Source organism: Arachis hypogaea, chromosome 1, assembly GCF_003086295.3.
Source record: "Arachis hypogaea cultivar Tifrunner chromosome 1, arahy.Tifrunner.gnm2.J5K5, whole genome shotgun sequence".
In the NCBI taxonomy this organism is placed as follows: domain Eukaryota; kingdom Viridiplantae; phylum Streptophyta; class Magnoliopsida; order Fabales; family Fabaceae; genus Arachis; species Arachis hypogaea.
The window spans coordinates 33,792,807-33,815,435 of NC_092036.1; the positions used below are offsets into that span (position 1 = coordinate 33,792,807).

Here is a 22,629-nt window from a genome sequence, read left to right on the forward strand (position 1 = left end):
GCATCCATTCATGTGTCTTAAGGATCTTCAAGTTGTTCTTGATGTTTTCTTATTTTGATCATTGAATTCTCTTGGTTTGAGTGTTTATGTGTCTCATATGCATTCTCATTAGTGTCAGTAGTATACAAACTGCTAAGTTTGGTGTCTTGCATGCATTGTTCTTTTGATTTTAGTTGCATTTTGATTATTCCTTATTATTAAAAATCCAAAAATATTTTTAATTTGTGTCTTTTCAAGTCAATAATACAGAGAATTGAAGATTCAGAACATACTGCAGAGGAATTATACAGAAAAAGCTGGGCGTTCAAAACGCCCAGTGAAGAAGGACAGACTGGCGTTTAAACGCCAGCCAGGGTACCTGGTTGGGCGTTTAACGCCCAAAAGGGTATAGTTTTGGGCGTTAAACACCAGAATGTGCACCATTCTGGGCGTTTAACGCCAGGATGGCACAAGAGGGAAGATTCTGTTTTCAATGCAATTTTTTTTTCAAGTTTTCAAAGTTTTTCAAAATCAAATCTTTTTCAAATCATATCTTTTCAATCATATGCTTTCAAAATCAATTTCTCTCCTTTTTCAAAGATACTTGCTATCAATTAATGATTTGATTCAACATTTCAAGTATGTTGCCTTTTCTGTTGAGAAAGGTTTAATGTTTGAATCATATCTTTTCTTGATAGCCAAGTCATTATTTTTTTGAAATCAAATCTTTTTAAAATGTTTTTCAAATCATATCTTCTCAATCACATCTTTTTAAAAACCAATCATATCTTCTTAACCACATCTTTTTCAAAATAGTTTTCAATCAAATCTTTTTAATTTCTAATTTCAAAATCTTTTTCAAAAATCACTTGATCTCTTTCCCACTCTTGGTTTTCGAAAATTAATTAGTGTTTTTCAAAATGTTTTCAAAATTTCTTACTTAATTTTCGAAAATCACTTCCCTTCTTCTCACATCCTTCTATTTATGGACTAACACTATTCCTTAATGCAAAATCCGAACTCCATCTTTCTTGATAAGTTCGAATTTTCTACTTCTGCCTTCCATTTTCTTTTCCTCTGACACCTCAAGGAATCTCTATACTGTGACATAGAGGATTCCATATTTTCTTGTTCTCTTCTCTTTCATATGAGCAGGAGCAGAGACAAAGGCATTCTTGTTGAGGTTGATCCTAAACCTGAAAGGACCTTGAAGAGAAAGCTAAGAGAAGCTAAGGCACAATTCTCTGTAGAGGACCTAACCGAATTCTTCAAAGAAGAAGAACACATGGCAGCCGAAAACAACAATAATGCCAACAATGCAAGGAAGGTGCTGGGTGACTTTACTGCACCTACTCCCGACTTCTATGGGAGAAGCATCTCTATCCCTGCCATTGGAGCAAACAACTTTGAGCTTAAGCCTCAATTAGTTTCTCTAATGCAACAGAATTGCAAGTTCCATGGACTTCCATTGGAAGATCCTCATCAGTTTTTAGCTGAGTTCTTGCAAATCTGTGACACTGTCAAGACTAATGGGGTTGACCCTGAGGTCTACAGACCTATGCTATTCCCTTTTGCTGTAAGAGACAGAGCTAGAACATGGTTGGACTCTCAACCTAAAGAAAGCCTGGACTCTTGGGAAAAGCTAGTCAATGCCTTCTAGGCAAAGTTCTTTCCACCTCAAAAATTGAGTAAGCTTAGAGTGGAAGTCCAAACCTTCAGACAGAAGGAAGGAGAATCCCTCTATGAAGCTTGGGAAAGATACAAACAATTAATCAGAAAGTGTCCATCTGATATGCTTTCTGAATGGAGCATCATAGGTATTTTCTATGATGGTCTCTCTAAACTATCCAAAATGTCTTTGGATAGCTCTGCTGGAGGCTCTCTTCATCTGAAGAAGACGCCTACAGAAGCTCAAGAGCTGATTGAAATGGTTGCAAATAACCAATTCATGTACACTTCTGAAAGGAATCCTGTGAACAATGGGACTAGTCAGAAGAAAGGAGTTCTTGAGATTGACACTCTGAATGCCATATTGCCTCAGAACAAAATATTGACTCAACAAGTCAATATGATCTCTCAAAGTCTGTCTGGAATGCAAAATGCACCAAACAGTACTAAGGAAGCTTCATCTGAGGAAGAAGCTTATGATCCTGAGAACCCTTCAATGGAAGAGGTGAATTACATGGGAGAATCCTATGGAAACACCTATAATCCTTCATGGAGAAATCATCCAAATTTCTCATGGAAGGATCAACAGAGACCTCAACAAGGTTTCAACAACAATAATGGTGGAAGAAACAGGTTTAGCAATAGCAAGCCTTTTCCATCATCTTCTCAGCAACAAACAGAGAGTTCTAAGCAGAATAACTCTGACTTAGCAACCATGGTCTCTGATCTGATCAAAACCACTCAAAGTTTCATGACTGAAACTAGGGCCTCCATTAGAAATTTGGAGGGACAAGTGGGTCAGCTGAGCAAGAAAATTACTGAACTCCCTCCTAGTACTCTTCCAAGCAATACAGAAGAAAATCCAAAAGGAGAATGCAAGGCCATCAACATGGCCGAATTTTGGGAGGGAGGAGAGGCAGTAAACGTCACTGAGGAAAACCTCCATGGACGTCCACTGGCCTCCAATGAGTTCCCCAATGAGGAACCATGGGAATCTGAGGCTCAAAATGAGACCATAGAGATTCCATTGGACTTACTTCTGCCATTCATGAGCTCAGATGAGTATTCTTCCTCTGAAGAGGATGAGTATGTCACTGAAGGGCAAGTTGCCAAATACCTTGGAGCAATCATGAAGCTAAATGACAAGTTATTTGGAAATGAGACTTGGGAGGATGAACCCCCTTTGCTCACCAAAGAACTGGATGACTTGTCTAGGCAGAAACTGCCTCAAAAGAGACAGGATCCTGGGAAGTTTTCAATACCTTGTACCATAGGCACCATGACCTTCAAGAAGGCCTTGTGTGACTTAGGGTCAAGTGTAAACCTCATGCCTCTCTCTGTAATGGAGAAGCTAGGGATCTTTGAGGTGCAAGCTGCAAAAATCTCACTAGAGATGGCAGACAACTCAAGAAAACAAGCTTATGGACTTGTAGAGGATGTTCTGGTAAAAGTTGAAGACCATTACATCCCTACTGATTTCATAGTCCTAGAGACTGGGAAGTGCATGGATGAATCCCTCATCCTTGGCAGACCCTTCCTAGCCACAACAAAGGCTGTGATTGATGTTGATAGAGGAGAGTTGATCATTCAAGTGAATAAAGAATCCTTGGTGTTTAAGGCTCAAGGATATTCCTCTGCCATCATGGAGAGGGAGCATGAAGAGCTTCCCTCAAAACAGAGCCAAACAGAGCCCCCACAGTCAAACTCTAAGTTTGGTGTTGGGAGGCCACAACCAAACTCTAAGTTTGGTGTTGAACCCCCACATTCAAACTCTAAGTTTGGTGTTGGGAGGTTCCAACATAGCTCTGAGCATTTCTGAGGCTCCATGAGAGTCCTCTGTCAAGCTAATGACATTAAAGAAGCGCTTGTTGGGAGGCAACCCAATATTTTATAATTAACTATTTTCTTTTGTTATTTTATGTTTTTTGTAGGTTGATGATCATGAGAAGTCACAAAATCGATGAAAAAAGCAAAAACAGAATGAAAAATAGGAAGAAAAACAGCACACCCTGGAGGACGCACCTACTGGCGTTTAAACGCCAGTAAGGTTAGCTGTTGGGCGTTTAACGCCCAGTCTGGCACCATTCTGGGCGTTTAACGCCAGAAAGGGGCACCAGACTGGCGTTAAACGCCAGAAAAGGGCAAGAAGCTGGCGTTAAACACCAGAAATGGGCACCAGCCCGGCGTTTAACGCCAGAAATGGCTAGAAACGCAATTTTGCTTGCCATTTGGTGCAGGGATGACTTTTCCTTGACACCTCAGGATCTGTGGACCCCACAGGATCCCCACCTACCCTACCACTCTCTCTCTCTTCTTCACCCATTCACCAATCACCTCAACACCTCTTCCCCAAAAACCCTTCACCTATCAAATCCCATCTTTCTCTTCACGACTCACATCCATCCTTCATAAAACCCCACCTACCTCACCATTCAAATTCAAACCACTTTCCCACCCAAACCCACCCTCACTTGACCGAACCCTACCCTTCCCCCACTCCTATATAAACCCTCCTTCACTCCTTCATTTTCACACAACCTAAACACCACTTCTCCCCCTTTTTGGCCGAACACAAAGCCATTCCCTTCTTCCTCATTTCTTCTTCTTCTTCTACTCTCTTCTTTCTTCTTTTGCTCGAGGACGAGCAAACCTTTTAAGTTTGGTGTGGTAAAAGCATTGCTTTTTGTTTTTCCATAACCATTTATGGCATCCAAGGCCGGAGAAACCTCTAGAAAGAGGAAAGGGAAGGCAAAAGCTTCTACCTCCGAGTCATGGGAGATGGAGAGATTCATCTCAAGGGTGCATCAAGACCACTTCTATGAAGTTGTGGCCTTGAAGAAGGTGATCCCCGAGGTCCCTTTTTCACTCAAAAAGAGTGAATATCCGGAGATCCGACATGAGATCCGAATAAGAGGTTGGGAAGTTCTTACCAACCCCATTCAACAAGTCGGAATCTTAATGGTTCAAGAGTTCTATGCCAATGCATGGATCACCAAGAACCATGACCAAAGTATGAACCCGGATCCAAAGAATTGGCTTACTATGGTTCGGGGGAAATACTTGGATTTTAGTCCGGAAAGTGTAAGGTTGGCATTCAATTTGCCCATGATGCAAGGAGATGAACATCCTTACACTAGAAGGGTCAACTTTGATCAAAGGTTGGACCAAGTCCTCACAGTCATATGTGAAGAGGGCGCCCAATGGAAGAGAGATTCAAGAGGGAAGCCGGTTCAATTGAGAAGGCATGACCTCAAACCCGTGGCTAGAGGATGGTTGGAGTTTATTCAACGCTCAATCATTCCCACTAGCAACCGGTCCGAAGTTACCATAGACCGGGCTATCATGATTCATAGCATCATGATTGGAGAAGAAATAGAAGTTCATGAGGTTATAGCTCAAGAACTCTATAAGGTGGCGGACAAGTCCTCTACCTTGGCAAGGTTAGCCTTTCCTCATCTCATTTGTCACCTCTGTTATTCAGTTGGAGTTGACATAGAGGGAGACATCCCTATTGATGAGGACAAGCCCATCACTAAGAAGAGGATGGAGCACACAAGAGACCCCACTCATCATGAGATCCCTGAGATTCCTCAAGGGATGCACTTTCTTCCACAAAACTATTGGGAGCAACTAAACACCTCCCTAGGAGAATTGAGTTCCAACATGGGACAACTAAGGGTGGAGCACCAAGAACACTCCATCATCCTCCATGAAATTAGAGAAGATCAAAGAATCATGAGAGAGGAGCAACAAAGACAAGGAAGAGACATTGAGGAGCTCAAGCACTCCATAGGACCTTCAAGAGGAAGAAAGAGCCGCCATCACTAAGGTGGACCCGTTCCTTAATTTCCTTGTTCTTTATTTTCCTGTTTTTCGAATTTTAGTGCTTATGTTTATCTATGTTTGTGTCTTGTGATCATTAGTGTCTATGCCTTAAAGTTATGAATGTCCTATGAATCCATCACCTTTCTTGAAAAAAAAAACGTGCTTAATTGAAAAAGAAAAAGAATTGCATGAATTTTGAATTTTATAACAGTTTAATTATTTTGATGTGGTGGCAATATTTTTGTTTTCTGAATGTATGCTTAAACAGTGCATATGTCTTTTGAATTTGTGGTTCATGAATGTTGGCTCTTGAAAGAATGATGAAAAAGGAGACATGTTACTGAGGATCTGAAAAATCATTAAAATGATTCTTGAAGCAAGAAAAAGCAATGAAAAAAAAAGAAAATTTCAAAAAAAAAACAAAAGAAAACGAAAAAAAAGGGGAGAAAAAGAAAGAAATAAAGTTGTGATCCAAGGCAAAAAGAGTTTGCTTAAGAACCCTGGACACCTCTAATTGGGGACTCTAGCAAAGCTGAGTCACAATCTGAAAAGGTTCACCCAATTATGTGTCTGTGGCATGTATGTATCCGGTGGTAATACTGGAAGACAGAGTGCTTTGGGCCACAGCCAAGACTCAATAAGTAGCTATATTCAAGAATCATCATACTTTACTAGGAGAATCAATAACACTATCTGGATTCTAAGTTCCTAAAGAAGCCAATCATTCTGAATTTCAAAGGATAGAGTGAGATGCCAAAACTATTCAGAGGCAAAAGGCTAAAAGCCCCGCTCATCTAATTAATACTGATCTTCATAGATGTTTTTGGAATTCATTGCATATTCTATTCCTTTTATCTTATTCGATTTTCAGTTGCTTGAGGACAAGCAACAATTTAAGTTTGGTGTTGTGATGAGCGGATAATTTGTACGCTTTTTGGCATTGTTTTTAGTATGTTTTTGGTATGATCTAGTTAGTTTTTAATATATTTTTATTAGTTTTTAGTTAAAATTCACTTTTCTGGACTTTACTATGAGTTTGTGTGTTTTTCTGTGATTTCAGGTATTTTCTGGCTGAAATTGAGGGACCTGAGCAAAAATCCGATCCAGAGACTAAAAAGGACTGCAGATGCTGTTGGATTCTAACCTCCCTGCACTCGAAGTGGATTTTCTGGAGCTACAGAAGCCCAATTGGCGCGCTCTCAACGGCGTTGGAAAGTAGACATCCTGGGCTTTCCAGAAATATATGATAGTCCATACTTTGCCCAAGATTTGATGGCCCAAACCGGCGTACAAAGTCACCCTCAGAAATCCCAGCGTTAAACGCCGGAACTGGCACCAAAATGGGAGTTAAACGCCCAAACTGGCATAAAAGCTGGCGTTTAACTCCAAGAAGAGTCTCTACACGAAAATTCTTCAATGCTCAGCCCAAGCACACACCAAGTGGGCCCGGAAGTGGATTTTTATGTCATTTACTCATCTCTGTACACCCTAGGTTACTAGTTCGCTATATATAGGACCTTTTACTATTGTATTTTCATCTTTGGATTATTTTTCGATCCTTTGATCATCTTTGGACATCTAGTTCTTAGATCAGATCTTGGTTCTTCTGGTTCCCTCTCTGGGGCCGAGGCCAATGATCACTCTTGTTCTTATGTATTTTCAACGGTGGAGTTTCTACACACCATAGATTAAGGTGTGGAGCTCTGCTGTACCTCGAGTATTAATGCAATTACTATTGTTCTTCTATTCAATTCCGCTTGTTCTTGTTCTAAGATATCACTTGTTCTTCAACTTGATGAATGTGATGATCCGTGACACTCATCATCATTCTCACCTATGAACGTGTGACTGACAACCACCTCCGTTCTACCTTCGATTGGGTGAATATCTCTTGGATTCCTGATACACGATGCATGGTTGATCGCCTGACAACCGAGTGCTCGCCTGACAAACGAGCCAGCCATTCCGTGAGATCAGAGTCTTCGTGGTATAGGCTAGAACTGATGGCGGCATTCAAGAGAATCCGGAAGGTCTAACCTTGTCTATGGTATTCTGAGTAGGATTCAATGATTGAATGACTGTGACGTGCTTCAAACTCCTGAGGGCGGGGCGTTAGTGACAGACGCAAAAGAATCCCTGGATTCTATTCCGGCCTGATCGAGAACCGACAGATGGATAGCTGTGCCGTGACAGGGTGCGTTGAATATTTCTACTGAGAGGATGGGAGGTAGCCACTGACAACGGCGAAACCCTTGCTTAAGCTTGCCATGGAAAGGAGTAAGAAGGATTGGATGAAGACAGTAGGAAAGCAGAGAGACGGAAGGGAAGGCATCTTCATACGCTTATCTGAAGTTCCTACCAATGAATTACATAAGTATCTCTATCTTTATCTTTATGTTTTATGCGTTTATCACCATACCCATTTGAGTTTGCCTGACTAAGATTTACAAGGTGACCATAGCTTGCTTCATACCAACAATCTCTGTGGGATCGACCCTTACTCGCGTAAGGTTTATTACTTGGACGACCCAGTACACTTGCTGGTTAGTTGTGCGAAGTTGTGTTTATGCCATGGTATTGAACACCAAGTTTTTGGATTCATTACCGGGGATTATTTGAGTTGTGAAAAGTATTGATCACAATTTCGCATACCAAGTTTTTGGCACCGTTGCCGGGGATTGTTGAGTCTGGACAACTGACGGTTCATCTTGTTGCTTAGATTAGGTATTTTTTCTTCAGAGTTCTTAAGAATGAATTCTAGTGTTTCAAAGTGATGTTCTTATCATCACCAAAGCTGATTGATCTTCATCAATTTAGCTCTTGAATGCAATGTTCTGCTGAAGCTTGGCTGGCCATATCTAATTTCTTTAGACTGAAGCTTTAGACTAACATTGCATGATTCCTGGAATTCTCATTAAGAATTTTGATACCTTTTTCCACTTTATTTTCGAAAAAAAAAGCACAAAAAAATTTACAAAATCATAAAATCCAAAAATATTTTTGAGTCTAATGTTTCATTTTAAGTTTGGTGTCAATTACATGCATCCATTCATGTGTCTTAAGGATCTTCAAGTTGTTCTTGATGTTTTCTTATTTTGATCATTGAATTCTCTTGGTTTGAGTGTTTATGTGTCTCATATGCATTCTCATTAGTGTCAGTAGTATACAAACTGCTAAGTTTGGTGTCTTGCATGCATTGTTCTTTTGATTTTAGTTGCATTTTGATTATTCCTTATTATTAAAAATCCAAAAATATTTTTAATTTGTGTCTTTTCAAGTCAATAATACAGAGAATTGAAGATTCAGAACATACTGCAGAGGAATTATACAGAAAAAGCTGGGCGTTCAAAACGCCCAGTGAAGAAGGACAGACTGGCGTTTAAACGCCAGCCAGGGTACCTGGTTGGGCGTTTAACGCCCAAAAGGGTATAGTTTTGGGCGTTAAACACCAGAATGTGCACCATTCTGGGCGTTTAACGCCAGGATGGCACAAGAGGGAAGATTCTGTTTTCAATGCAATTTTTTTTTCAAGTTTTCAAAGTTTTTCAAAATCAAATCTTTTTCAAATCATATCTTTTCAATCATATGCTTTCAAAATCAATTTCTCTCCTTTTTCAAAGATACTTGCTATCAATTAATGATTTGATTCAACATTTCAAGTATGTTGCCTTTTCTGTTGAGAAAGGTTTAATGTTTGAATCATATCTTTTCTTGATAGCCAAGTCATTATTTTTTTGAAATCAAATCTTTTTAAAATGTTTTTCAAATCATATCTTCTCAATCACATCTTTTTAAAAACCAATCATATCTTCTTAACCACATCTTTTTCAAAATAGTTTTCAATCAAATCTTTTTAATTTCTAATTTCAAAATCTTTTTCAAAAATCACTTGATCTCTTTCCCACTCTTGGTTTTCGAAAATTAATTAGTGTTTTTCAAAATGTTTTCAAAATTTCTTACTTAATTTTCGAAAATCACTTCCCTTCTTCTCACATCCTTCTATTTATGGACTAACACTATTCCTTAATGCAAAATCCGAACTCCATCTTTCTTGATAAGTTCGAATTTTCTACTTCTGCCTTCCATTTTCTTTTCCTCTGACACCTCAAGGAATCTCTATACTGTGACATAGAGGATTCCATATTTTCTTGTTCTCTTCTCTTTCATATGAGCAGGAGCAGAGACAAAGGCATTCTTGTTGAGGTTGATCCTAAACCTGAAAGGACCTTGAAGAGAAAGCTAAGAGAAGCTAAGGCACAATTCTCTGTAGAGGACCTAACCGAATTCTTCAAAGAAGAAGAACACATGGCAGCCGAAAACAACAATAATGCCAACAATGCAAGGAAGGTGCTGGGTGACTTTACTGCACCTACTCCCGACTTCTATGGGAGAAGCATCTCTATCCCTGCCATTGGAGCAAACAACTTTGAGCTTAAGCCTCAATTAGTTTCTCTAATGCAACAGAATTGCAAGTTCCATGGACTTCCATTGGAAGATCCTCATCAGTTTTTAGCTGAGTTCTTGCAAATCTGTGACACTGTCAAGACTAATGGGGTTGACCCTGAGGTCTACAGACCTATGCTATTCCCTTTTGCTGTAAGAGACAGAGCTAGAACATGGTTGGACTCTCAACCTAAAGAAAGCCTGGACTCTTGGGAAAAGCTAGTCAATGCCTTCTAGGCAAAGTTCTTTCCACCTCAAAAATTGAGTAAGCTTAGAGTGGAAGTCCAAACCTTCAGACAGAAGGAAGGAGAATCCCTCTATGAAGCTTGGGAAAGATACAAACAATTAATCAGAAAGTGTCCATCTGATATGCTTTCTGAATGGAGCATCATAGGTATTTTCTATGATGGTCTCTCTGAACTATCCAAAATGTCTTTGGATAGCTCTGCTGGAGGCTCTCTTCATCTGAAGAAGACGCCTACAGAAGCTCAAGAGCTGATTGAAATGGTTGCAAATAACCAATTCATGTACACTTCTGAAAGGAATCCTGTGAACAATGGGACTAGTCAGAAGAAAGGAGTTCTTGAGATTGACACTCTGAATGCCATATTGCCTCAGAACAAAATATTGACTCAACAAGTCAATATGATCTCTCAAAGTCTGTCTGGAATGCAAAATGCACCAAACAGTACTAAGGAAGCTTCATCTGAGGAAGAAGCTTATGATCCTGAGAACCCTTCAATGGAAGAGGTGAATTACATGGGAGAATCCTATGGAAACACCTATAATCCTTCATGGAGAAATCATCCAAATTTCTCATGGAAGGATCAACAGAGACCTCAACAAGGTTTCAACAACAATAATGGTGGAAGAAACAGGTTTAGCAATAGCAAGCCTTTTCCATCATCTTCTCAGCAACAAACAGAGAGTTCTAAGCAGAATAACTCTGACTTAGCAACCATGGTCTCTGATCTGATCAAAACCACTCAAAGTTTCATGACTGAAACTAGGGCCTCCATTAGAAATTTGGAGGGACAAGTGGGTCAGCTGAGCAAGAAAATTACTGAACTCCCTCCTAGTACTCTTCCAAGCAATACAGAAGAAAATCCAAAAGGAGAATGCAAGGCCATCAACATGGCCGAATTTTGGGAGGGAGGAGAGGCAGTAAACGTCACTGAGGAAAACCTCCATGGACGTCCACTGGCCTCCAATGAGTTCCCCAATGAGGAACCATGGGAATCTGAGGCTCAAAATGAGACCATAGAGATTCCATTGGACTTACTTCTGCCATTCATGAGCTCAGATGAGTATTCTTCCTCTGAAGAGGATGAGTATGTCACTGAAGGGCAAGTTGCCAAATACCTTGGAGCAATCATGAAGCTAAATGACAAGTTATTTGGAAATGAGACTTGGGAGGATGAACCCCCTTTGCTCACCAAAGAACTGGATGACTTGTCTAGGCAGAAACTGCCTCAAAAGAGACAGGATCCTGGGAAGTTTTCAATACCTTGTACCATAGGCACCATGACCTTCAAGAAGGCCTTGTGTGACTTAGGGTCAAGTGTAAACCTCATGCCTCTCTCTGTAATGGAGAAGCTAGGGATCTTTGAGGTGCAAGCTGCAAAAATCTCACTAGAGATGGCAGACAACTCAAGAAAACAAGCTTATGGACTTGTAGAGGATGTTCTGGTAAAAGTTGAAGACCATTACATCCCTACTGATTTCATAGTCCTAGAGACTGGGAAGTGCATGGATGAATCCCTCATCCTTGGCAGACCCTTCCTAGCCACAGCAAAGGCTGTGATTGATGTTGATAGAGGAGAGTTGATCATTCAAGTGAATAAAGAATCCTTGGTGTTTAAGGCTCAAGGATATTCCTCTGCCATCATGGAGAGGGAGCATGAAGAGCTTCCCTCAAAACAGAGCCAAACAGAGCCCCCACAGTCAAACTCTAAGTTTGGTGTTGGGAGGCCACAACCAAACTCTAAGTTTGGTGTTGAACCCCCACATTCAAACTCTAAGTTTGGTGTTGGGAGGTTCCAACATAGCTCTGAGCATTTCTGAGGCTCCATGAGAGTCCTCTGTCAAGCTAATGACATTAAAGAAGCGCTTGTTGGGAGGCAACCCAATATTTTATAATTAACTATTTTCTTTTGTTATTTTATGTTTTTTGTAGGTTGATGATCATGAGAAGTCACAAAATCGATGAAAAAAGCAAAAACAGAATGAAAAACAGGAAGAAAAACAGCACACCCTGGAGGACGCACCTACTGGCGTTTAAACGCCAGTAAGGTTAGCTGTTGGGCGTTTAACGCCCAGTCTGGCACCATTCTGGGCGTTTAACGCCAGAAAGGGGCACCAGACTGGCGTTAAACGCCAGAAAAGGGCAAGAAGCTGGCGTTAAACACCAGAAATGGGCACCAGCCCGGCGTTTAACGCCAGAAATGGCTAGAAACGCAATTTTGCTTGCCATTTGGTGCAGGGATGACTTTTCCTTGACACCTCAGGATCTGTGGACCCCACAGGATCCCCACCTACCCTACCACTCTCTCTCTCTTCTTCACCCATTCACCAATCACCTCAACACCTCTTCCCCAAAAACCCTTCACCTATCAAATCCCATCTTTCTCTTCACGACTCACATCCATCCTTCATAAAACCCCACCTACCTCACCATTCAAATTCAAACCACTTTCCCACCCAAACCCACCCTCACTTGACCGAACCCTACCCTTCCCCCACTCCTATATAAACCCTCCTTCACTCCTTCATTTTCACACAACCTAAACACCACTTCTCCCCCTTTTTGGCCGAACACAAAGCCATTCCCTTCTTCCTCATTTCTTCTTCTTCTTCTACTCTCTTCTTTCTTCTTTTGCTCGAGGACGAGCAAACCTTTTAAGTTTGGTGTGGTAAAAGCATTGCTTTTTGTTTTTCCATAACCATTTATGGCATCCAAGGCCGGAGAAACCTCTAGAAAGAGGAAAGGGAAGGCAAAAGCTTCTACCTCCGAGTCATGGGAGATGGAGAGATTCATCTCAAGGGTGCATCAAGACCACTTCTATGAAGTTGTGGCCTTGAAGAAGGTGATCCCCGAGGTCCCTTTTTCACTCAAAAAGAGTGAATATCCGGAGATCCGACATGAGATCCGAATAAGAGGTTGGGAAGTTCTTACCAACCCCATTCAACAAGTCGGAATCTTAATGGTTCAAGAGTTCTATGCCAATGCATGGATCACCAAGAACCATGACCAAAGTATGAACCCGGATCCAAAGAATTGGCTTACTATGGTTCGGGGGAAATACTTGGATTTTAGTCCGGAAAGTGTAAGGTTGGCATTCAATTTGCCCATGATGCAAGGAGATGAACATCCTTACACTAGAAGGGTCAACTTTGATCAAAGGTTGGACCAAGTCCTCACAGTCATATGTGAAGAGGGCGCCCAATGGAAGAGAGATTCAAGAGGGAAGCCGGTTCAATTGAGAAGGCATGACCTCAAACCCGTGGCTAGAGGATGGTTGGAGTTTATTCAACGCTCAATCATTCCCACTAGCAACCGGTCCGAAGTTACCATAGACCGGGCTATCATGATTCATAGCATCATGATTGGAGAAGAAATAGAAGTTCATGAGGTTATAGCTCAAGAACTCTATAAGGTGGCGGACAAGTCCTCTACCTTGGCAAGGTTAGCCTTTCCTCATCTCATTTGTCACCTCTGTTATTCAGTTGGAGTTGACATAGAGGGAGACATCCCTATTGATGAGGACAAGCCCATCACTAAGAAGAGGATGGAGCACACAAGAGACCCCACTCATCATGAGATCCCTGAGATTCCTCAAGGGATGCACTTTCTTCCACAAAACTATTGGGAGCAACTAAACACCTCCCTAGGAGAATTGAGTTCCAACATGGGACAACTAAGGGTGGAGCACCAAGAACACTCCATCATCCTCCATGAAATTAGAGAAGATCAAAGAATCATGAGAGAGGAGCAACAAAGACAAGGAAGAGACATTGAGGAGCTCAAGCACTCCATAGGACCTTCAAGAGGAAGAAAGAGCCGCCATCACTAAGGTGGACCCGTTCCTTAATTTCCTTGTTCTTTATTTTCCTGTTTTTCGAATTTTAGTGCTTATGTTTATCTATGTTTGTGTCTTGTGATCATTAGTGTCTATGCCTTAAAGTTATGAATGTCCTATGAATCCATCACCTTTCTTGAAAAAAAAAACGTGCTTAATTGAAAAAGAAAAAGAATTGCATGAATTTTGAATTTTATAACAGTTTAATTATTTTGATGTGGTGGCAATATTTTTGTTTTCTGAATGTATGCTTAAACAGTGCATATGTCTTTTGAATTTGTGGTTCATGAATGTTGGCTCTTGAAAGAATGATGAAAAAGGAGACATGTTACTGAGGATCTGAAAAATCATTAAAATGATTCTTGAAGCAAGAAAAAGCAATGAAAAAAAAAGAAAATTTCGAAAAAAAAACAAAAGAAAACGAAAAAAAAGGGGAGAAAAAGAAAGAAATAAAGTTGTGATCCAAGGCAAAAAGAGTTTGCTTAAGAACCCTGGACACCTCTAATTGGGGACTCTAGCAAAGCTGAGTCACAATCTGAAAAGGTTCACCCAATTATGTGTCTGTGGCATGTATGTATCCGGTGGTAATACTGGAAGACAGAGTGCTTTGGGCCACAGCCAAGACTCAATAAGTAGCTATATTCAAGAATCATCATACTTTACTAGGAGAATCAATAACACTATCTGGATTCTAAGTTCCTAAAGAAGCCAATCATTCTGAATTTCAAAGGATAGAGTGAGATGCCAAAACTATTCAGAGGCAAAAAGCTAAAAGCCCCGCTCATCTAATTAATACTGATCTTCATAGATGTTTTTGGAATTCATTGCATATTCTATTCCTTTTATCTTATTCGATTTTCAGTTGCTTGAGGACAAGCAACAATTTAAGTTTGGTGTTGTGATGAGCGGATAATTTGTACGCTTTTTGGCATTGTTTTTAGTATGTTTTTGGTATGATCTAGTTAGTTTTTAATATATTTTTATTAGTTTTTAGTTAAAATTCACTTTTCTGGACTTTACTATGAGTTTGTGTGTTTTTCTGTGATTTCAGGTATTTTCTGGCTGAAATTGAGGGACCTAAGCAAAAATCTGATCCAGAGACTAAAAAGGACTGCAGATGCTGTTGGATTCTGACCTCCTTGCACTCGAAGTGGATTTTCTGGAGCTACAGAAGCCCAATTGGCGCGCTCTCAACGGCGTTGGAAAGTAGACATCCTGGGCTTTTCAGCAATATATGATAGTCCATACTTTGCCCAAGATTTGATGGCCCAAACCGGCGTACAAAGTCACCCTCAGAAATCCCAGCGTTAAACGCCGGAACTGGCACCAAAATGGGAGTTAAACGCCCAAACTGGCATAAAAGCTGGCGTTTAACTCCAAGAAGAGTCTCTACACGAAAATGCTTCAATGCTCAGCTCAAGCACACACCAAGTGGGCCCGGAAGTGGATTTTTATGTCATTTACTCATCTCTGTACACCCTAGGTTACTAGTTCGCTATATATAGGACCTTTTACTATTGTATTTTCATCTTTGGATTATTTTTCGATCCTTTGATCATCTTTGGACATCTAGTTCTTAGATCAGATCTTGGTTCTTCTGGTTCCCTCTCTGGGGCCGAGGCCAATGATCACTCTTGTTCTTATGTATTTTCAACGGTGGAGTTTCTACACACCATATATTAAGGTGTGGAGCTCTGCTGTACCTCGAGTATTAATGCAATTACTATTGTTCTTCTATTCAATTCCGCTTGTTCTTGTTCTAAGATATCACTTGTTCTTCAACTTGATGAATGTGATGATCCGTGACACTCATCATCATTCTCACCTATGAACGTGTGACTGACAACCACCTCCGTTCTACCTTCGATTGGGTGAATATCTCTTGGATTCCTGATACACGATGCATGGTTGATCGCCTGACAACCGAGTGCTCGCCTGACAAACGAGCCAGCCATTCCGTGAGATCAGAGTCTTCGTGGTATAGGCTAGAACTGATGGCGGCATTCAAGAGAATCCGGAAGGTCTAACCTTGTCTGTGGTATTCTGAGTAGGATTCAATGATTGAATGACTGTGACGTGCTTCAAACTACTGAGGGCGGGGTGTTAGTGACAGACGCAAAAGAATCACTGGATTCTATTCCGGCCTGATCGAGAACCGACAGATGGATAGCCGTGCCGTGACAGGGTGCGTTGAACATTTCCACTGAGAGGATGGGAGGTAGCCACTGACAACGGTGAAACCCTTGCTTAAGCTTGCCATGGAAAGGAGTAAGAAGGATTGGATGAAGACAGTAGGAAAGCAGAGAGACGGAAGGGAAGGCATCTTCATACGCTTATCTGAAGTTCCTACCAATGAATTACATAAGTATCTCTATCTTTATCTTTATGTTTTATGCGTTTATCACCATACCCATTTGAGTTTGCCTGATTAAGATTTACAAGGTGACCATAGCTTGCTTCATACCAACAATCTCTGTGGGATCGACCCTTAGTCGCGTAAGGTTTATTACTTGGACGACCCAGTACACTTGCTGGTTAGTTGTGCGAAGTTGTGTTTATGCCATGGTATTGAACACCAAGTTTTTGGATTCATTACCGGGGATTATTTGAGTTGTGAAAAGTATTGATCACAATTTCGCATACCACTTTGCTATCTTGAATGTCCTTGCATAGGCTTTCAAGTAGAGCCTCAATTTTTGAGAGCCTCTCCTCTGTCAATGATGGTGGGTTGAGATTAGGTGGTTGAGAAGGTTGGTTAGATGGATGTTGGTAATATCTCTGTGAGGTGTTTTGATGTGTAGCATTGTTGTTGGAGTTGAAGTTGTGGCGTCTCTGATCTTGTCCTTGGTCTTGTTGATTTCCCCATCTAAAGTTGGGGTGATTCCTCTATCCAGAGTTGTAAGTTTTGGAGTATGGATCATGGACTTGTCTAGGTGAGTTTTTCACATAGTTGGCTTGCTCCCAGTCACCTTCTTCTCTTATGTTTACTCCTTCTTGAGTTGGTGATGAGGTGATGGCTGCTGCAACTTGGTTCTCTTCCACCTTCTTGGTAAGATCTGCTAGCTGCTTGGTGATCATCTTGTTTTGGGCTAACAGTGCATCCATGTGGTTCAGCTCCATTACTCCTCTAGTGTTACTTCTTTCGGAGGCATAGAAGTAGTCATTCTCAGCAACTGTTTCAATGACATCTATGGCTTCTTCAATGGTTTTTTTCTTATTTAAAGAGCCTCCTGATGAATGATCCACAACCTTCTTTGACTCATAGGAAAGACCTTCATAGAAGATGTGAAGTTGAACCCACTCATTAAACATCTCTGGTGGGCATCTCCTTGTTAGATCCTTGAACCTTTCCCAAGCTTCATAAAGTGTCTCCCCATCTTGCTGTCTGAACGTCTGCACTTCAGTTCTCAATCTATTGATCCTTTGAGGGGGGTAAAACCTTGCCAAAAACTTGTTCACTACCTCTTCCCAATTGGTCAAGCTCTCCTTTGGAAAGGATTCAAGCCACTTGGATGCCTTGTCCCTGAGTGAAAAGGGGAACAAGAGCAGCCTATAGACATCGGGGTGGACTCCATTGGACTTCACCGTGTCACAAATCCTCAAGAAGGTGGTCAAGTGTTGGTTAGGGTCTTCTTGAGCACCTCCTCCAAATGAGCAATTATTTTGCACCAAAGTGATGAGCTGGGGTTTTAGCTCGAAATTGTTGGCATGTATGGTGGGTTTCTGAATGCTGCTCCCACAGTTTCTGGGATTAGGGTTGATATAGGATCCTAAGACCCTCCTTTCTTGCCCAGCCCGGTTTGCATGGCCTTCTCTGGCATGATTATGAGCTTCTTCTTCATGATTATTCTCCAAATTCTCTTCTATGTTGGGTTCAAAATACTCTTCCTCTGCTTCCTCAGCACCAATAATCCTTTTTCCTCTTGTTTCCCTTCGTCGTCTCCAAAGGGTTCTTTTAGGTTCTGAATCAAAGGATGTTGAAGCTCCTTCTCTTCTCCCTGTCATACAACAAACAGATTGCACAACAGGAGGTATAGTGAAGATTATTCTTGTTAGAATGATTGTTAGTGTGAGTGATGCAATTTATCAAACAGTTAGTTGGTTAGTGAGCTGAATTATGATCAACTAAGAAAAAGAGAACAGAAAATAGAGAGGGTATAAGGGTAAGGAAGAAATTAAAAACTAACTAAGGTAAACTGACTGAATAAAAAGAAACGAATAACGAAATAAAAAAATACTCAATCTAGTGATCTTCTAACTTAATCATTGTTGATTCAAAATCAATCCCCGGCAACGGCGCCATAAACTTGATGCGTGAAAACTTGTCTCTCAACAAATTTCCCTTCGACAAGTATACCGAATTGTCGTCAAGTAAAACTCATAATAGAGTGAAGTCGAATCCCACAGGGATTGATTGGTCAAGCAACTTTAGTTAGAAGAATATGCTAGTTAAGCTAAACAGAATTGAGATTGAGATGCAGGAATTTAAATGACTAGAAAGTAAATAACAGAAATTAAAGTGCAGAATCTTAAATGGGAAGTTGGGAATGTGAGCAGGAATTTAAATGGCAGAAAGTAAATAGAATGGGTAAGATCAAAAATGGGGATATCATTGGGTTTAGGAGATGTTGCATTCTCCGGATCAAGTTCATTCTCATCTCTTCCTCAATCAATGCATTCATTAATCTCCTTGGCAATCTTAAGTGATTGGATCCCAATTCCTTGGCAATCCAATCTCTCTAAGCTTGAACAATTGCCCAATTCCTTGATTTAATTGCTCATGGGAAGAGATGAAAGTGTGGTCACTGATTATTCCACATGTATTTCCAAATCAAAGTGTTGGGAGGATTAAATGTCACAATATCCATCCAAACCCCAATTTGGTCCAACATGAGAAAGCATTTCTAGCATGATTTCCTTATCCCTTTTCCAAGGTTCAAAGGAGATCCAATTATGGAGAGTTTCTTTTCCAAGACAACTAACCAATTGAATTAAGATCGAAAGCTTTCTAGTAAGATCAAGAGAAAAGAAAGAAGAAGAATGGTGGATGAAATTGTGATCACTATTCTTTAAGTTGTAGTTTTATGGAATTTGAAATTGGCACGAGTGGACACAACTCCGTTCAACTAACCAGCAAGTGTACTGGGTCGTCCAAGTAATAAACCTTACGCGAGTAAGGGTCGATCCCACAGAGATTGTTGGTATGAAGCAAGCTATGGTCACCTTGTAAATCTCAGTTAGGCAGATTAAATTGGTTTATGGGTTTTCGAAAATAGAAATAAGAAAATAGAAATAATAAAAGGGATAGGGTACTTATGCAGATTCATTGGTGGGAATTTCAGATAAGCGAATGGAGATACTGTATGGCTTAAGAACGCCTGCTTTCCCACTGCTTCAACTCAATCCTTCTTACTCCTTTCCATGGCAAGCTGTGTATAGGGGTTCACCGTTCGACGATGGCTACTTTGAATCCTCTCGGGAAAATGATCCTCTGCGGCTGTCACTCGCATGGCTAATCGTCTGGAGGCATCACCTGGCCGAAGGTTACATCCCATCCTCGCAGTGAAAACTACGCTCACGCACTCTGTCACAGCACGGCTAATCACTGGTTGGTTCCCGCTCCTACTGGAATAGAATCCCTTGATTCTTTTGCGTCTGTCACTAACGCCCAGCACTTGCGAGTCTGAAGCACGTCACAGTCATTCATTACCGGAATCCTACTCGGAATACCACAGACAAGGTTAGACTTTCCGGATTCCCAGGATCCTACTCGGAATACCACAGACAAGGTGAGACTTTCCAGATCCTCATAAATGCCGCCATCTATCTAGCTTATACCACGAAGATTCTGTTGGGGAATCTAAGAGATACACATTCAAGCTCTGTTGCATGTAGAACGGAAGTGGTTGTCAATCACGCGCGTTCATAAGTGAGAATGATAATGAGCGTCACATAATCATCACATTCATCATGTTCTTGGGTACGAATGAATATCTTGGAATAAGAATAAGAGAGATTTGAATAAAAGAAAATAGAATTGCATTAATACTTGAGGTACAGCAGAGCTCCACACCCCTAATCTATGGTGTGCAGAAACTCCACCGTTGAAAATACATAAGTAAAAGGTTCAGGCATGGCCGAATGGCCAGCCCCATGATCTGAGAACTAATCGTCCCAAGATGATTAATACACTGGTAAAAAGTCCTATTTATAATAAACTAGCTACTAGGGTTTACATGGGTAAGTAATTGATGCATAAATCCACTTCCGGGGCCCACTTGGTGTATGCTTGGGCTGAGCTTGATTAATCCACGAGCTGAGGCTTCTCTTGGAGTTGAACTCCGAGTTATGACGTGTTTTGGGCGTTCAACTCCGGATCATGACGTTTTTCTGGCGTTTAACTCCAGACAGCAGTATGTACTTGGCGTTCAACGCCAAGTTAGTCGTCAATTTCCGATTAAAGTATGATCTATTATATATTGCTGGAAAGCTCTGGATGTCTACTTTCCAACGCCGTTGAGAGCGCGCAATTGGAGTTCTGTAGCTCCAGAAATCCATTTCGAGTGCAGGGAGGTCAGATTCCAACAGCATCAGCAGTCCTTTTGTCAGCCTTTTCAGAGATTTGCTTAAGTCCCTCAATTTCAGCCAGAATTACCTGAAATCACAGAAAAACACAAACTCATAGTAAAGTCCAGAAATGTGAATTTAACATAAAAACTAATGAAAACATCCCTAAAAGTAGCTCAAACTTACTAAAAACTACCTAAAAACAATGCCAAAAAGCGTATAAATTATCCGCTCATCACAACACCAAACTTAAATTGTTGCTTGTCCCCAAGCAATTGAAAAGCAAATAGGATAAAAGAAGAGAATATACTATAAATTCCAGAATATCAATGAATATTAATTATAATTAGATGAGCGGGACTTGTAGCTTTTTGCTTCTGAACAGTTTTGGCATCTCACTTTTTCCTTTAAAGTTCAGAATGATTGGCTTCTCTAGGAACTTAGAATTTCGGATAGTGTTATTGACTTTCCTAGTTAAGCATGTTGATTATTGAACACAGCTACTTATGAGTCTTGGCCGTGGCCCTAAGCACCTTGTTTCCAGTATTACCACCGGATACATAAATGCCACAGACACATAACTGGGTGAACCTTTTCAGATTGTGACTTAGCTTTGCTAAAGTCCCCAGTTAGTGGTGTCCAGAGCTCTTAAGCACACTCTTTTGCTTTGGATCACGACTTTAACCACTCAGTCTCAAGCTTTTCACTTGGACCTTCATGACACAAGCACATGGTTAGGACAGCTTGATTTAGCCGCTTAGGCCTGGATTTAATTTCCTTGGGCCCTCCTATCCATTGATGCTCAAAGCCTTGGATCCTTTTTACCCTTGCCTTTTGGTTTTAAGGGCTATTGGCTTTTTCTACTGCTCTTTCTTTTCTTTCTATTTTTTTTTCGCAAGCCTTTGCTTTTTCACTGCTTTTTCTTGCTTCAAGAATCAATTTCATGATTTTTCAGATCATCAATAACATTTCTCTTTGTTCATCATTCTTTCAAGAGCCAACAATTTTAACACTCATAAACAACAATATCAAAAGACATATGCACTGTTCAATCATTCATTCAGAAAACAAAAAGTATTGTCACCACATCAATATAATTAAATTAAATTCAAGGATAAATTCGAAATCCATGTACTTCTTGTTCTTTTGAATTAAAACATTTTTCATTTAAGAGAGGTGAAGATTAATGGATTTATTCATAGCTTAAGGCATGGTTACATACTAATGATCATGAAGTAGAGACACAAAACATAGATAAACACAACATAAAAAAAACCGAAAACAGAAAAAATAAAGAACAAGAATGAATCCACCTTTAGTGGCGTCTTCTTCTTGAAGGACACAATGTCCTTAAGCTCTTCTATGTCCTTCCTTGCCTTTGTTGCTCCTCCCCATTGCTCTTTGTCTTCTCTTATTTCTTGGAAATGATGGATGCTCATGATGTTCCACCCTTATTGTTCCACATTGTGGCTCAAATCTCTAGGAGGTGCTGAGTTGCTCCCAATAGTTGTTGGAGGAAGTGCATCCTTGGCATTCAGATTTCTTATGATGAGCTCCTCATGCATCTCTGAGACGTGCATTCTTCTTGCTTGCTCATCTCTTCTTGGTGATGGGCTTATCCTCTTCAATGGGGATATCTCCTTCTATGATAACTCCACTGAGTAACACAGATGGCAAATAAGGTGAGGAAAAGCTAGCCGTGCCATTGGTGGAGGACTTGGTCGGGCTATTTTGTAGAGGTTCATTGGAGATGACCTATGAAACTTCTACTTCCTCTCCATCATGATGCTATGGATCATGATGACCCGATCCACAGTAAACTTCAGATCGGTTGCTAGTAGGAATGATAGGAGCGGTTGAATGAAACTCCAACCATCCTCTAGCCACAGGCTTGAGATCCAGTCTCTTAGTTGAACTGGCTTTGCCTTTGGATCTATTCTCCCACTGAGCTCCTTCCACACATTATGTCCTTAATATCTTTCTATCTCTTTGTTAAAGTTGACCCTTCTATTGTAGGGGCGTTATCTCCTTGGCATCTGGGCAGTGAACGCTACCCGACATTTTCCGG

General features: G+C 40.7%; 2 non-coding genes across 2 annotated transcripts; both read right to left on the reverse strand.

Annotated features, from left to right (window-relative positions):
- Positions 1-1,669: 1,669 nt before the first annotated feature.
- Positions 1,670-1,777, reverse strand: LOC112712078 (small nucleolar RNA R71). The gene has a single exon (XR_003157672.1). It is a non-coding gene; the product is annotated as a small nucleolar RNA R71 (small nucleolar RNA).
- Positions 1,778-10,182: 8,405 nt separating this feature from the next.
- On the reverse strand, positions 10,183-10,290 carry LOC112712087 (small nucleolar RNA R71). The gene has a single exon (XR_003157675.1). It is a non-coding gene; the product is annotated as a small nucleolar RNA R71 (small nucleolar RNA).
- Between the last annotated feature and the right edge of the window lie 12,339 nt (positions 10,291-22,629).